Here is a 14,982-nt window from a genome sequence, read left to right as displayed (position 1 = left end):
ATTGCCTTGGTACATTGTATTATAAATAATATGAAGACTAAAAAAGCATTGTGCGTCGCATGTTTTTGAGCATGCGACTGCGCAATTATTGGGGCTTACGTGATTAAGTCGTTCTCTTCTACCTACTTTATTTTGTAACAAAAAATTTTTTTTTGTATTTCTTCCAGGTAGGACTCGCCCTAGTAATTCGGGAACAGGCCCTACACCAACTAAATGATGGCATTCGTTCCTTTTTGGTGTTTTCGTAAAAATAAAGATTGATGTTAATAGAATCGTGTTTCTCTTCCTTGAATACTTTATAGAACACCGTAGGTTATCTGCAACTTACACAATCAAGAAATCAAAACCGTTGGTAACCTGAATCACTGTGCATGTGTGTGTGTTTGGTGTCATTCATGTGACCTGTGTTCCCGTGTCGTGGTTTGCCACTTCTCGCCAAGTTTTTACCTTGTTCATAGGATTCAAAGTGTTTTAAAGGATTGAAAGATCGGGGCACGCAACTAAATATTCTCGCTAGGGCAAGTCTTGAAGCCGGTATACACAATTTCTCTCAAGTACGGCAAAGTAAATTCGAATGATCAGCATTATTGCTTGCAAGCGCTCACTGAATGCATTAATAGCAGTTAATACATGTAAGTTGGGTACCACTTCTAAAGCACTATTTAAGTGGCATGTTTCCATGAAATGTCCGTTCCTAAGAGCGCAGGAACTTCGCCACCATTTTTTACAATTGCGAAGCGTAATTTGCTCTCCCAAGGATCATTTCTGAGGATCAACCAATACTCCTTCAAGGAGTAACATTTGCTCCTTCAGGGACCATTTCCAAAAACCAACTGTTAGTCCTTACAGGAGTAACATTTGCTCCTTCAGGGACTATATCCGAAAATCAACTGTTACTCCTTACAGGAGCAACCGTTAGTCCTTTGCAGTTAATCCTTCAAAGACTAACTGTTTATCCCCTTGCAGTTCATCCCCAAAAGGACTATTGGTTGTGGCAAATCAGTTGATCCCCAAAAGGACTAACCTCCCTACCCCCTTTAGTCCTTTTTTTCTTAGAGCTACCTTACCATTTCTTTTTTTTTTTTCATACATAAATGAAAAAAGTTAGGACAACTCCGTACTAGTGGTGTGATGTCTGAGGGCCACGAAAACACCTGCATAGTCACATCTACAGTCACCTATGCATAGTCACCTGCATAAGCACCTTTACAGTCACCTATGCATAGTCACCTATTCATTATTACCCTACACAGCCACCTGTGCATATCCACATGCATAGCTGTACAGTTATTTAACTATAGTCCCCGTGTGGTCTTGGCATCAAAAAAAAAATACTAAGGAAGGAATCTTGCACACATTGGAGAAGAAAGCCCGTAAAACGCTCCCCCCCCCCTCCCCCTCACCAACCCCAACCCATAGGGGTGAGATTGGAGAGGTGGGGGGGGGGGGGTGTTAAACCTCCCGTAATTTTTCAATTTTGCATACGTATATATACACACATGCAAACACACGCACCAATATACATAAAGTATGGCCGGACCCCCACCCCCTACCAAAAGATTTCAGGCTGCGCCCCTGCCATAGAAATACCGATATCGTGTTTCTTTCACGAGGTTGGCAATGTAGGCTCATTTGTTGTCCACATTTCAATGAGGCGAAACGCAACAGGCACGATGAGATAATAAGGAACGAAACAAAGACACAAGCGCGAGCGTAGCTGTCTTTCGTTTCTTCTTACGTCCTCGCTTCCTTCGAGCGTGTCCATTGAGGACTGCGCAACGCGACTTCGCATCCACGAGTCATCGAACCTTCGATCTCTCGACCGACAAGCTCTCCGCACTGCCAGCCAATCAACGTCACTGCGTGAGACGCGCGAGAGAGTGCATGCCGCGTTGTCTTATACCATAAGCGAATGGCCCCGACAACGCATTCGCATACGCTCCCGTGGGTGCATACACGCGCGCTCACTTCCTTAGCAAACAAGGGACTTGCGTGTCACCGTCATTCGACGCGAGTGCGCGTTTCGCGTCACGTGATGACCGCGAGGTACTGACGTCACCGCACTTGTCCCACGCGTGCAGCAAACTTATAGCGGCTCGTTCGTCACTAATAGCTGTCTTTTCCGTCACCCTCCCATGCCAGTGTCATTTCTCTTGTTATATGCCTGCGTTGTTCTCCTTATGTTCTTTTCTTCGCTTTTTTTTTCCTTTTTGCATTGTCTCAAGGCCGATGCGTTACGCAGACGAGTCAATTAGTCACGCTGTTACAATAAAAACAACAGCAACGACAGTGTCTTATGGCTGGCTTGAAACGAAGACAAAGAAACGGGAGTTTCTTAATCTTATTTAGTCTTGGAAGCGAAGCACTGGAGAGAACATTAACATAGCTTTGTGCTGAATATGAATTTATCTTGAACATCAGTTTCTCTTGAGCGTAAGTTTATTGGAAGATAAGGTTCTCTGCAAAATAAATTATTCAATATTACTCAGCGTTCAACATAAGTTTCTGTTAAACGTAAGCTTTTGTTGAGCATAATATTCTATTGAACGTAAGTTTGTGTTCAAAAAACATTCTTTTGAGCATAACTTTTTTGTTGAATCAGTTTCTCTTGAACATCAGTTTATTTCGAATATAAGCTTCCTTTGAGCGCAAGTTTCTCTTCAATGTATCTGTCATGCTAGATACTTAGATTGGAGCCGTAAAATTGAAACTAAAATAGAGCACTTAGTCTTGTTCATTTCAGGGGAAATGATGATGCAACCGCCGAGTTCCAATAGCACCTTTGCTGCCTCGTAATGATACAAATTTATGTCTGGAACGAGATTGCCACTCTGTCACAGCACCAGACGCTCGTCCCATCTTTTTTCTGTCTACACCCATCTCTGATAGTTATTATTTCAAGTTACACAAGCCGTGAACACCGCTGGACAGTGAAGCTGTCAGCGCGCGAATGTGTGTGATTGGATAGCCAGGTCACGTGGTGTGGTAAATACGCCGCCAGATTTGAACTACGCTCGCTTACACTTGATTGGGCAGAGCGAGATCACGTGGCTTGCGGACTCGGGCAATGGTGTTTCAGCGAACACCTCGCGTCGCGTGATTTGCCGCCGGCACAGGCGAAATCATGCCGTGTTTGCGCTCCCTGTCATGTAGATTACCTTTTTACGGGCCTAGGTGCCTTGCCTTGGTTTTTTATTAGAATTAACTCAAGTAGTTAAATAACGTAATTAACGAAAGTGCTAATTGTCTTCCCGGTATTTTGTACCGAAGGTCATCATCGTCGTCATAATCATTTCGAGCGTCATCATCATCATTTCGTTTTATTTATTTCTTCATTCACTCCCCTTCTGGTCACGCCTACTACTACTACTACTACTGTTACTACTACTGCCACCACCACCGCCACCACTACTACTACTACTACCACTACTCCTATTATTATTACTACTACTACTACTACTACTGCCACTACTACTACTACTAATATTGCTACTGTCACTACTACTACTACTACTAGTACTACTGCCACTACTACTACTACTAGTACTACTACTACTACTACTACTACTACTACTACTACTACTGCCGCCACTACTACTACTACTAATATTGCTACTGTCACTACTACTACTACTATTACTACTAGTACTGCTGCCACTACTACTACTACTGCCACTGCCACTACTACTACTGTCACTACCACTACTACTACTACGAGGGCGACGACGGCACAGAGTAGAATTAGACAGCTTTGCTGTGAAATAGGACTTTCGTGAATCTCTCCTCAACTTCCTTTCGGAAATTACGCCATAGCGAGATCGCGCCCGTATATAGACAAGCTATGCCAGCGTGTGTGTGAATCGCGTGCCGCCGGGGGTCTGTTCGCCAAGTCATGTACGATCATGGAGTTCATGCATAATGCAGAACTGTGAGCTGCATACGTATGACACGTGGCGTTTCTCAACCCACCATGGCGGACGGTATCGTCATCAACGCGCGCTCTCCGACAACTCAGGCTTGGCGACGGCAGAGCCTACCACAGGGCAGATTTCATGACTTGATGCACGACAGCGCAGCGACTTTGCTGACGTAACAGCAGGAAACATGCAATACCCTCCCCCGTGCGCAATTTCCTTTCGTCTCTGCTGATGTTTTCCCGTCCATTCTACGTGAGCTTGATCGGTCGGCACGCGTTTGGTAATGATGACAATTTGCCTGTTTTCCAAAGGAAACGAACAGAGAAAATAACAAAGAAAGGTAGGGGCGCCGGCGATGCGCAAGTAGCGTATTTTGCCGCCTATAATCCGTACTCGGAGCATTGCGTCAACGAATCAACGAAGCCGATATCTGAACTAGCGTGACATGATATGCTGAAAGACGGTTAAAAGAGAAGTTCACAGTATATGCATGAACACACATGCAGTGTAGCGATCATCGTTCACTTGGTTAGACAGGCTGGTGCATGTCAAGAAACACTTCAAAGCTTTGTGTCTCTGCACATCGCAGGCGCGCGAGGTTGCGGTCCCATTGGCTGCGGTCCTTTGGTCTACCACTGTGGCGAGGAGGTAGCTAAGGAAATGCGATACGCATTTAAAAAAGGGGGAGGGGCATTCAAAGCGTAGTCTGCGATGCGCAATCTCAGTTAAACTCTTTGTACGCTATGCGAAAGTTCCAGAACGCGTACACTATTCAGAGGCTTTGTTTCGAGGTTATACTTCTTGATTTAACTTGCTTCTCTTTACAAGCAACACAAAACACGCACCTTATCAACCTCTTTGTTAGCACTTGTCTGCGCTCCGCATGCTAACTAAACTTTCCACTTTTAGCCAGAATGTCGGCAACGCGAGGTCAGCACGTATTTGCTGCGGTGCCCGCGTTACCACATTTGCATCCGGAGAGGCGTCATGGTTGTTCTAACTTTTTTTTTTGTCTTACTTTCTTTCGAAACTCAAATCTATTCTTGTTGTTAACTAAGATACCTTTTAGCCTGAATGTCGGCCACGCAACGACAGCAACGACTTTGCAGTGGCGCGGGCCTTGCTGCATTTGCATCTGGTGAAGCGCGTCATGGTTGTTCTTAGTACTTTTTTGTGTGTGCGTGTGTGCCTCTCTTTCTTTCAAAACACAAATCTAATCTTGCCGTGCATGACTATTCACGTCTCATCAGAAAGGAAAAGTCTCCGCCTTTTTCCCCCTTCCAACTTCTAGATCAACTCAGACGACTCTTTGTACGCGTCTCCTTTAGCAGGAAGTCACGTGATATTTCGTTTGTGTGTGTGTGTGTGTATGTGTGTGTGTGTGTGTGTGTGTGCGTGCGTGCGTGCGTGCGCAACGACATTACAAAAGGTGTGACTCATGTCACACTAAGTCTGGATGCTCAAGAAGCATTTTGCTAGACGTGCGCAACCACCATGGCGACGAGAAATGGACAAGGTCGTTGTCGGGGGCCATCACAGGGAAATCGCATTGTGAGAAGCGCTTCGCACTTGGCAGATGCCCGCACAATGGTGGGTTGACTAAGTACACGCCGAGTGCGAAAAAAAACCCTTTTACGCTGGCTCGCTGCACACTTTGTCTTCTTTATAACACGTTTTCTGGGGGCCACTGTTATTCATGCATGCTTGGTCCTGCAACGGCGTTTTTGTTGCCAGGTGTCAAAGTATGGACATTGTGCGAGCAACTAAATAAAAGAAACGTGCCCCGCAGAACCAACTCGGGTTGTTCATATATATGCGACATCTTCATTGGACAGCTATTTATTAAGACGAAAGCCTTGGAATTCAGAATGGCTGTCAGTTGGGCTTGTTGGTTCATGATCTTGGAATTCCTCATCAAGCGTGAAAGTTGACCGTCGTCGTCAACACAATTGTGACGCAAAAAAAAACAATAGATCAATACGTGATTACGTCAACATATGACGTCATCATGACGTCACAGACCGCCACAATTTGTGACGTCATCACGCGTCAAATAACGTGACTTCACGTGATGACATCGTCGTTTGGTTAAAGGTGGGCCGACCTCGGAGGCAGTGCGAAACCAGGTTAAGTGCAGAAAGCCTGCAATGCCTCCGATCCCGGAGGCTATGCAAAACCACGTTAGGTGCAGAAAGCTTTCGGAGGAGGGCGGGGGAGGATCAATGCATCGACTGAGAAGCAAAAGAAGATGGCTTTCGCCTCTGGGTCGTCTTAGGCGAATGCGTGAGGGACCATGTGGATTTTTATGACAATTTCGCGGTTATAACAGCATACGCCCTACATTAACCAACATTTCTCTAATTATCTAGCCAACAGTAGTCGACATTGTGCCACTATTTAACCAATGCTGTGAAAACATCAGCAGTCATGCTGTCACGTTCGTCCGGCATTAGTCGAGAGAGCTCGGCATTATCCATAACTAACGTACAGTAGCCAGCAGTAGCAGCCAAAACTAGCCAACGTCGCTAAGCATTTGACCAATACAAGCCAAAAAACAGCAACCGTTTAGCCGTATTTATCCAGCAGCACTCGACACAAGCCAATTTTAACCGCCGTTAGCAAAAACTAGCCAGCTTTAACCACAATTTGACCATGATTAATCATCATCAGCCAACATTTGCCATATCTCGTAGCAATGAGCGCCGGCGGGATTTTGCCTTGGGTGGTGCGAAGCCATGTCGCGGAGGGGTGGGGGGGGGGAGGCAAGTGCCCCTTTTGCACACACCCTGCCGACCCCCATGTTCGTAGTCATTTTTTATGTTTGTGCATGAAAACTACTTGTAAGGACTCTATCCGGGTTAATCTGTGTTACCATCCTGCTCATAAAGGTATTCTTATACGCCAGAGATCGTATGCGTACATACATAGTGCTTCTGGTTATTCCGGCCCTAAAAACGTTGATGCGTACAAGAAGCTATCATCATCATGAACGGGTACGTGCCACAGAAATTGGGCAAATCCCACTACTCTCCGCTCGTCCGCTAAAAATGAAGGCAACAGACGGACGGCAAGCACCAATTAACATTTCTAGACAGGCGTATCTAGTAATTCAGAAAAGCTTTAAGAAACCGCCGCGATTAACCCAGTGATAAACAACATGGCCGCACGTTTAAGCTTCGCTGAAGCATCTGTACGGAGCGTTTCAGCGGTACGCACAACGAGAGAATACTAGCGAACGGGAAAGGCAACGGCGGCTGCGAGAAGAACCCGAAGCGATTGAAGGCCTACGCGAACGACGACGTGCCCGTAGAACGCTTCGTTTCAGCGCGTTTCTGTCTCTGGAGTTTGGACATCCGTGTCGTGTCTGTGACTGTCTGTGGTTTAACTCGAACCTCTCTGCGCTGAGAATCAACCTGTAAACAACCTAGCAACGCCTAGCTAAAGCCTAGAAACAACCTGGAAGCAACCTAGAAACAACCTAGCACCACGTAGCTGAAGCCTAGCAACGACCTAGAAGCACCCGATTAGACTTCAGAATCTTCTAGCTTCGCTGTTTCAAGCCTTGCGCGACTTGTCTTGTTTTGTCTTGTCTTGTCTTGTCGTCTTCTCGTCCATCTACAGGATCATGTCGCATGGTCACGCTGGGGTCAATACAGGCCTAAAACAAGGCTAGCAATGCTCACTACTAGTGCAAAATAAACTAATAAGGTCTAAGCTGATATAAACTACAGAAATAACTAACAATTAATCGCAATAATTCAGCTAAAATCACGATAGACGCTTCTGAAACAGCCGGCTGATATCCGCGCCGCGCGAGAGAGGGCGCCACCGCTTCGGCAAGCGCGCGATTGACGAGGGAATCGCTGGGTTGCCCGTGCTACGCACTCCCTTTGGTTTCACGACAGTGGAGCTGCGTTAAGCGCAGGATTTAGAACTACACCAAGATCTGCACAATTCCTCCTCCTAGCGGCCTGATCGACCGTTTATTTCTCATTCTTTTATTGTTTCATGCTTTTTTGTTTTGTGTTTTTTCTAATATCAATATCTCGTTGATGCGATGGTCGATTCTAACGTAGCCTACGTTCCCGTGTTTTTCATATGTAAAATTAAAAAAAAAAAAGTACTAGTTAACACTGTCCATCACTAGCCGACACCCAGTGCCAACCAGTGTTGGTATATACGATTAAATACGGCGTGCCAAGACGTCTCCTCTAGCCGCCTACAGGGCTCGGCAAGAGGAGGGCATACAACAACAAAACAATACTACTACTACTACTACTACTACTACTACTACTACTACTACTACTACTACTACTACTACTACTACTAATAATAATAATAATAATATTATAATAATAATAATAATAATAATAATAATAATAATAATAATAATAATAATAATAATAATAATAATAATAATAATAATAATCAAATGGCTTCCGCTCACAAAGAGTCACACTGCGAAGAAATCAGCTTGGACAAATATGCTGAAAGCGGGCTTCTTCGCAGCGACGTTATCTCACCACTGAAGGTGGCTTCTCCACACAACCAACGACATTGCGGAGAAGCCAGCACCGGCAAACACCAAGGATGTTCGTCGAAGTTGGTTTCTCCGCAACGTGTGCGGAGAAGCCACCTTAAGTGGGCCGAAGACGTTTTACTGACAGTATAGTACAATATAAGGAAAGAAATGTTGAATGTGCAGAAGTTTCAACGTGGGAGTTTGATGCTTGTGTATCGTTGCCAAAACGTATGGATCGCTAGCAAGAGCTCCTGCAACTGAACAAGTCCCAAACCACGTTCGTTCTTTACGGAAACCGCACCATCAGCCGTGTGTTGCTAAGAGGGGATTGATATAGGTTGTAACCGAATATAATAATAACCATGTGTGACATTCGATTGTATTTCGATCGAAGGTCCTGCGTGAGGCAAAGTACAATTGCGAAGAAATACAGTAAGTGTTCTATAACCGCTTCTGTAAGCATATACAGTATGGCCACGAGATCACACTTCGCCGTCCACAACCGCTAAAGCGTTCGACGATCAAACACGTCGAACAAAGCTGACAACCTGCAGCGTCGTCACGATTTTCGCTTTACCGCGGCTTAAATTTCGGACGTCGTCAGTCCGCTTTAGAGAGTACCATCGCGGGGTGCTGAAGTAAATACTTCGTCGCCGGAAGCACCGGACCGGAAGTGGGGGGAAATGGATTGTAGCTACTTGAGCAAACGAGCTTTGAAATCTGGGATGTTTGCTCCATGGTATGCTCGCGGAAACGATGTGTACATAGAGTGGCGAGGGTTCTTCGGTACACGTGCCTTATCTGAAGCGTGAGTGCTAACGAATCTCGTGGATTTTCCGGCTCTTGCATGTCTCTGTATCTCACCGTCTGAGTTTTGTGTAATTGTCTATATAAGCGGGAAGAGATGAAGGAAGGAAGGAGAAGGAGAGAAAGGAAATGCAGGGATGTTAACCAGTCTAGAAGGACCGGTATGCTACCCTACACTGGGGGAAGGGATGGGGGAGTATTAAAGATAGATAGATAGAGAGAAGGAAGAGATGAAAATTCCTTAAACGGGGGCCAACATCTAGCAAAAATAAACGAAATACACGCGCATTAACAAATTACAATAAAAGAGAAACACATTACATTACTGACGCATTCGACGGCTAATAAGGGACTCTGCTATTCTCATTTGTAAGGACATATCCCACTTGAATTTCATTTTGCGAAAAGAATGAAGTCTAACGTGGCAGTTAATTTGTTTCGTTTTCTCGCAGAGGCAATCACGGACGTCTATAGGCAGAAGTTACTACACACCCGCCAGGGTGATCTAGTTGTTACGGTACTCGAATGCTGATCGAAGGTCGCGGTATCGGATCCCGACAGCGGCGGTCTCATTTTGATGGAGGCACAATACTAGACAGTGTGTCAGATGTCGGTGCACGTTGAAGTACCCCAGGCGGCCGAAATACCGTAGTTTTCGGACGTAAAGACCGTATTATTATTATTATTATTATTATTATTATTATTATTATTATTATTATTATTATTATTATTATTATTATTATTATTATTGTTGTTGTTGTTGTTGTTGTTGTTATTATTATTATTATTATTATTATTATTATTATTATTATTATTATTATTATTATTATTATTATTATTATTATTATATTATTATTATTATTATTATTATTATTATTATTATTATCGAGCTGCTTCACATGATCGAACTGGAACCATACAGACTCCCCGAGGAAGAGGGCTGTTCACGCTAGTACACTCTTTCCACACAACTTAGTCTAAGTAATTAAGCGGAACGTCTTTTGCGGACACGTTCAACTTGCTAAGTGGAACTCATGCGCATCCAGATTAAGTGTGTATACGTGAACCCGACACAAAGGTTACAACGCGGACCATAAAGCCATATTTCTTTCCGTCTAAAACATGACACCGTGCCGCGGCCAACTTTTCCTGAGTCGATAACTTCAGCGAAAAGCTCGTCGGTATTGTGTCAATATTAAGGCTACGGTACACTCCACACACGCGCCCATAAATTCGTGTCAAACGCCACAAAGTTGTGTGTATATATATATATATATATATATATATATATATATATATCCAACCTTCGCGTATATACATCAGTGAGTGCTTGGATGTGTGCTTTTATATATACACGCAAAGTGTAAAGATTGGTAAGGTCGGAGTGGGGCGGGGGGGGGGGGGGGACAGGCTACGCATATTCAACATGAATTACTTCGAGGTGATTCTGCGTTTCACAAAAAAGTTCAGCGAGCGCTTTTCTGTGGTAAGCTGAGCGACGAAACAAGCAGCGTCTAAATTCTGTATATAGCTTCGGTAATTTAATGAATAGACGACTCACTTTTGTGGCGCCATGTCCAGCGTTCTACGATTTAGTTAGTTAGTTAGTTAGTTAGTTGTTAGTTAGTTAGTTGGTTAGTTAGTTAGTTAGTTAGTTAGTTAGTTAGTTAGTTAGTTAGTTAGTTAGTTTAGTTAGTTAGTTAGTTAGTTAGTTAGTTAGTTAGTTAGTTAGTTAGTTAGTTAGTTAGTTAGTTAGTTAGTTAGTTAGTTAGTTAGTTAGTTAGTTTTCTTACTTTCTGAGCGCACCAAACAAAAACTGAGAAACAAAACTGCACACAAGTACACGGTATTCAGAAGTCGTCCTTCGCCGACATCACCGGCATTGAACGAGGAAGTCATGTACTGCGACGCGCGAACGTCAAAGAAGTTGCGTGCAACTTTTCCTGCATGCGGGAGACAAAACGAAACGACAAAAGAAAGACAAAAAAAGATAAATGTCGCAGTCGGCAACAATGCGCCCGCGAAGAAAACCCGTTTCTGCTGTCGTTCCCGCAGAAGCACGTAGGCATATGTAGAATTACGCCAGTGACGCAAATAAAAAAACGCCTGTTATTGCTCCTTCCTGCACTGTGGAAGACCGGCATCATATGCGACGACATCCAAAAGAAAAAAAAAAGCAGGCTTAAGTAGCTTAGATTTAGGTGCACGTTAAAGAACCCCAGGAGGTCGAAATTTCCGGAGCCCTCCACTACGGCGTCTCTCATAATCATATCGTGGTTTTGGGACGTTAAACCCCAGATATTAATGTTAATATTAAAACAAAAGATGAATGATTTGAAGTATTATATGGACTTGGGAGAGCGGTATGCCGTCGCATGTCATAGGGTCTGTATGTCCAACCGAGGAGCGATCAGCACGCACAGAATATTAAGGCTTCTACGTGACACAAGCTATTAACAGCAGCCCTAAGGATATATAACCCTACTTTGGGATAGCCCACGTTGTACAGGTGAGCTAACCATAAGCTCAGACTTACATTTGATGTTTCGAGCCCGGATTTTTATACCTAACTACTTGCATATACGTGTGCCATGACGTAACATAAAACTGTTATTCCAACATAATTAAGAAAGTTATAGTTTGGCTAAATTTTTCATAACACTGTCACAATTACAGCATAACATACTGCAGCCGATAGAGGTAGTAACGTTTACTAGCTTCTCACGTACGCAAGTAGTAACCTCTACTACTTTCGCTAACAGTTTCTGCCTCTAAGGCAGAAACTGTTAGCGAAAGGTAGTAAACGTGTCAAGGGAGTAGTACACAATGCAGTTAATACCTTTTTTACTACCTTTTTTTAAGAGTGTAGGCCAACTTGACCATATATAGCCCAAGCTTCAAGCGATGCGCAGCTCTCGCTAGCAATTCTCGTAGGAAGGCATTATAAGCATAGAGCGCCATTCGTCCGAAGCGGCTTATTAAGCTAACAGCCCCACGCATGCCCAAATGTTGGCCTCTTCCTTTCTTTTTTTCTTTATTTTTTTTTTTTCGGGCTGTATACATCTACAACTAATATGGCTTACTGGCGAACGTCTCAGCGAACGTCTATCTCCCGCCGTAATTTCTCTTCCTTGCATTCGCTGTTCTTTCGAACGACGTCATCAAATGTAAGGCACGTCTACGAACCGCCGTTCGGGCGACGTCTTTATGACCGGCCGCCAATATCCAAAATTAATTCGACGTCTTCGCTCGCGCACTGTCTCTTGTTGCGTCATACATGCGGGTCGAGAGATGCGTCAACGGATGCTCGGTGTTCGTCTCGGTTATGGTGGTCACGTCCTTGCTTTGCAAGAAAAAAAACTAAATAAAAGACTACACGCGCGTTTTGTTCCGTATATGTACGCGAATGCTGGAACCACGCATGGTCTCGTGCGTCTGTGATATACAATGCTATAGCAATGGGTTGCTTCGTTTTTTGAGACGACACCAACTTATACGCCAACGCTTCTGACGCACCGGATGCTGAACGCGTCTTTGTGTGTGTGTGTTTGTGTGTGTGTGTGTGTGTGTGTGTGTGTGTGTGTGTGTGTGTGTGTGTGTGTGTGTGTGTGTGTGTGTGTGTGTGTGTGTGTGTGTGTGTGTTAGAACGAAGTACGTTCTCTCTCCCCCTCCTCGTCGTCTTTCAGTCCCGTTTCCCTTTCCTAATGCAGGGTAGTCAACTATGCTCGGCCTTGTTAAGCTTCCCGCATTTCCCTCATCCCCCCACACACACATGTAGCTAAATGTAACAAAGCATGAATGATCGAAAGAAGGGGAACTTTAAGGGCTAGTTTTTCTTTTCTAGACACAACATTTAACAGACAAGAAAGCCAAGGAAAGTATAGGAGATGTTATTTGTAGTAATTATGGCGTAAAATATGAAGAAAGTAAAGTGCACGAAAAGGTAACTTGCCGCCGGCAGGGACCGAACCTGCGACCTTCGAATAAAGGGCGAGACAGATGGTACGCTTTTCCCTGCGATGCGACGTCCGACGCGGCGGTGCGGGAGCCGGAATGGTGGCCGTCCGATGCGATGAAAGGTCACCATTCCGGCTTCCGCACCGCCGCGTCGGCCGTCGCATCGGATGGAAAATCGTACCGTCTGTCTCGGCCTTAACGCGTCCGATGCTCTACCCCTGAGATACGGCGGCGGTCATCCTCCCGTTCACTTTATGGGGTATATATGTGCACTTAGACCTAGGAGCGTTAGTCAGCGCCGCTAGCAGCATGCATGAGGATTTCTTGCAAAGTATTCACTTTAAGTACTTCTTTTTATTTCTCTGTTTGCTTTCCACTTCATTTGTCTCACTTGAACGTCATATATACTATTAGAGAATAAGAAAGCCGACATAGGAAACGATACAACTCTCTCGATCAATACCACAGTATATATCATACGCATAACATATGCATAATGTTGCCTCGTTCTGTTCTCCTGTGTCCGTGCCAGCATGCCCAACCTCTTTCACTATGAACACTTACCAACGATCTCAAATTTTTGTCGTTGTAAGCAGCAGTTTTGTATACGACGGGAAATGCTATCAAATTCACATATACACGGAGTGTTCGGTACGCTGCACGCGTGCATACGTGCAGTGAAGCCACATTTGTCGTATATAATTAAAGCGAGACCCAGTAAGCGAATTCCAAAAGAATTGCATCGTAGGTGTCCTTTAGACTCTAATAGCAACAGCAGTAACGACTTGAACTTCAAGAGGCCGTGCCAAATCACGTGATGACGTAAGTTCCGGTGCACATATACACAACGTACGTGCACGCAGATGCAAGCATACACATGTGCACCCATCGTGGAAGAAAGTGCGGAGTCACACTAGGAAAGTAAGATGGATGCCTTATTTTCTTTCGCGATGAATCCCTACCAACTATAGTTCAACTTTCTGTCGTTCTAATATACACGAACATCTGCACAGAAAAAAAAAAGTATATGAGCTCCCCTGCGTACTAAGGACCTGCTCATGTTGTCGTCGCACAAGTTACTCTTAGTTAATATGCTGCACATATATATGATCGACCACGACACTGACGTAAAACGACGCGACCTTAAGCTCACTGACATTGATGTACGGCCCTTGTGTTTGCGTCACAGCATTACGTTAACGGTATAGCTTAATAGATGTGCATAAATTATCAAGACCCGCCGCCGCTCTGATAACGTCAACTTTTTTTTTTAATCGATGTATGTCATTCTCCGTTCGAAAGACTCGGTAAGGCCCTCCAACTCTCCTACTGTATTCTTAAAGGAGCTTGTTATCACATATATCTTTAAAGAGAAAATACCCCAATAAGTGAAGTGAAGGTCGTTTCCGATTTTTTTTTTCGCACTTTTCACGCCTATGATCCTGCCCCTCGGTGTATCGCAATAGGGCCCCATTGTCAGTCGACTATACGCAGACAAACGGCTCGTTGGCAAAGCGTTCACACTTGGCATTCACACCTAAATGTCACACGTGGCAAGTGGCCCGTGGGCAGAGTAGAGAAGAGAGAGAGAAAGCTCTTGAATGAAGAACAGAGAATTCTGCCCGCGTATATAAAGGCACCTGCATGCTAGTCTGTGTAGGGGAAGAAGATTGAGGACAAAAAGGCGCTAGTATCAGGAGGGCAGGAAAAGAAAAGGAAAAAAATAATAAAATATTATGATCGTGTATACGCATGTGAGAACGTAATGGCTGTGATGTA

This window comes from Rhipicephalus sanguineus, chromosome 6 (genome assembly GCF_013339695.2).
Source record: "Rhipicephalus sanguineus isolate Rsan-2018 chromosome 6, BIME_Rsan_1.4, whole genome shotgun sequence".
NCBI lineage: Eukaryota > Metazoa > Arthropoda > Arachnida > Ixodida > Ixodidae > Rhipicephalus > Rhipicephalus sanguineus.
Note: the sequence above shows the minus strand (reverse complement) of the source record.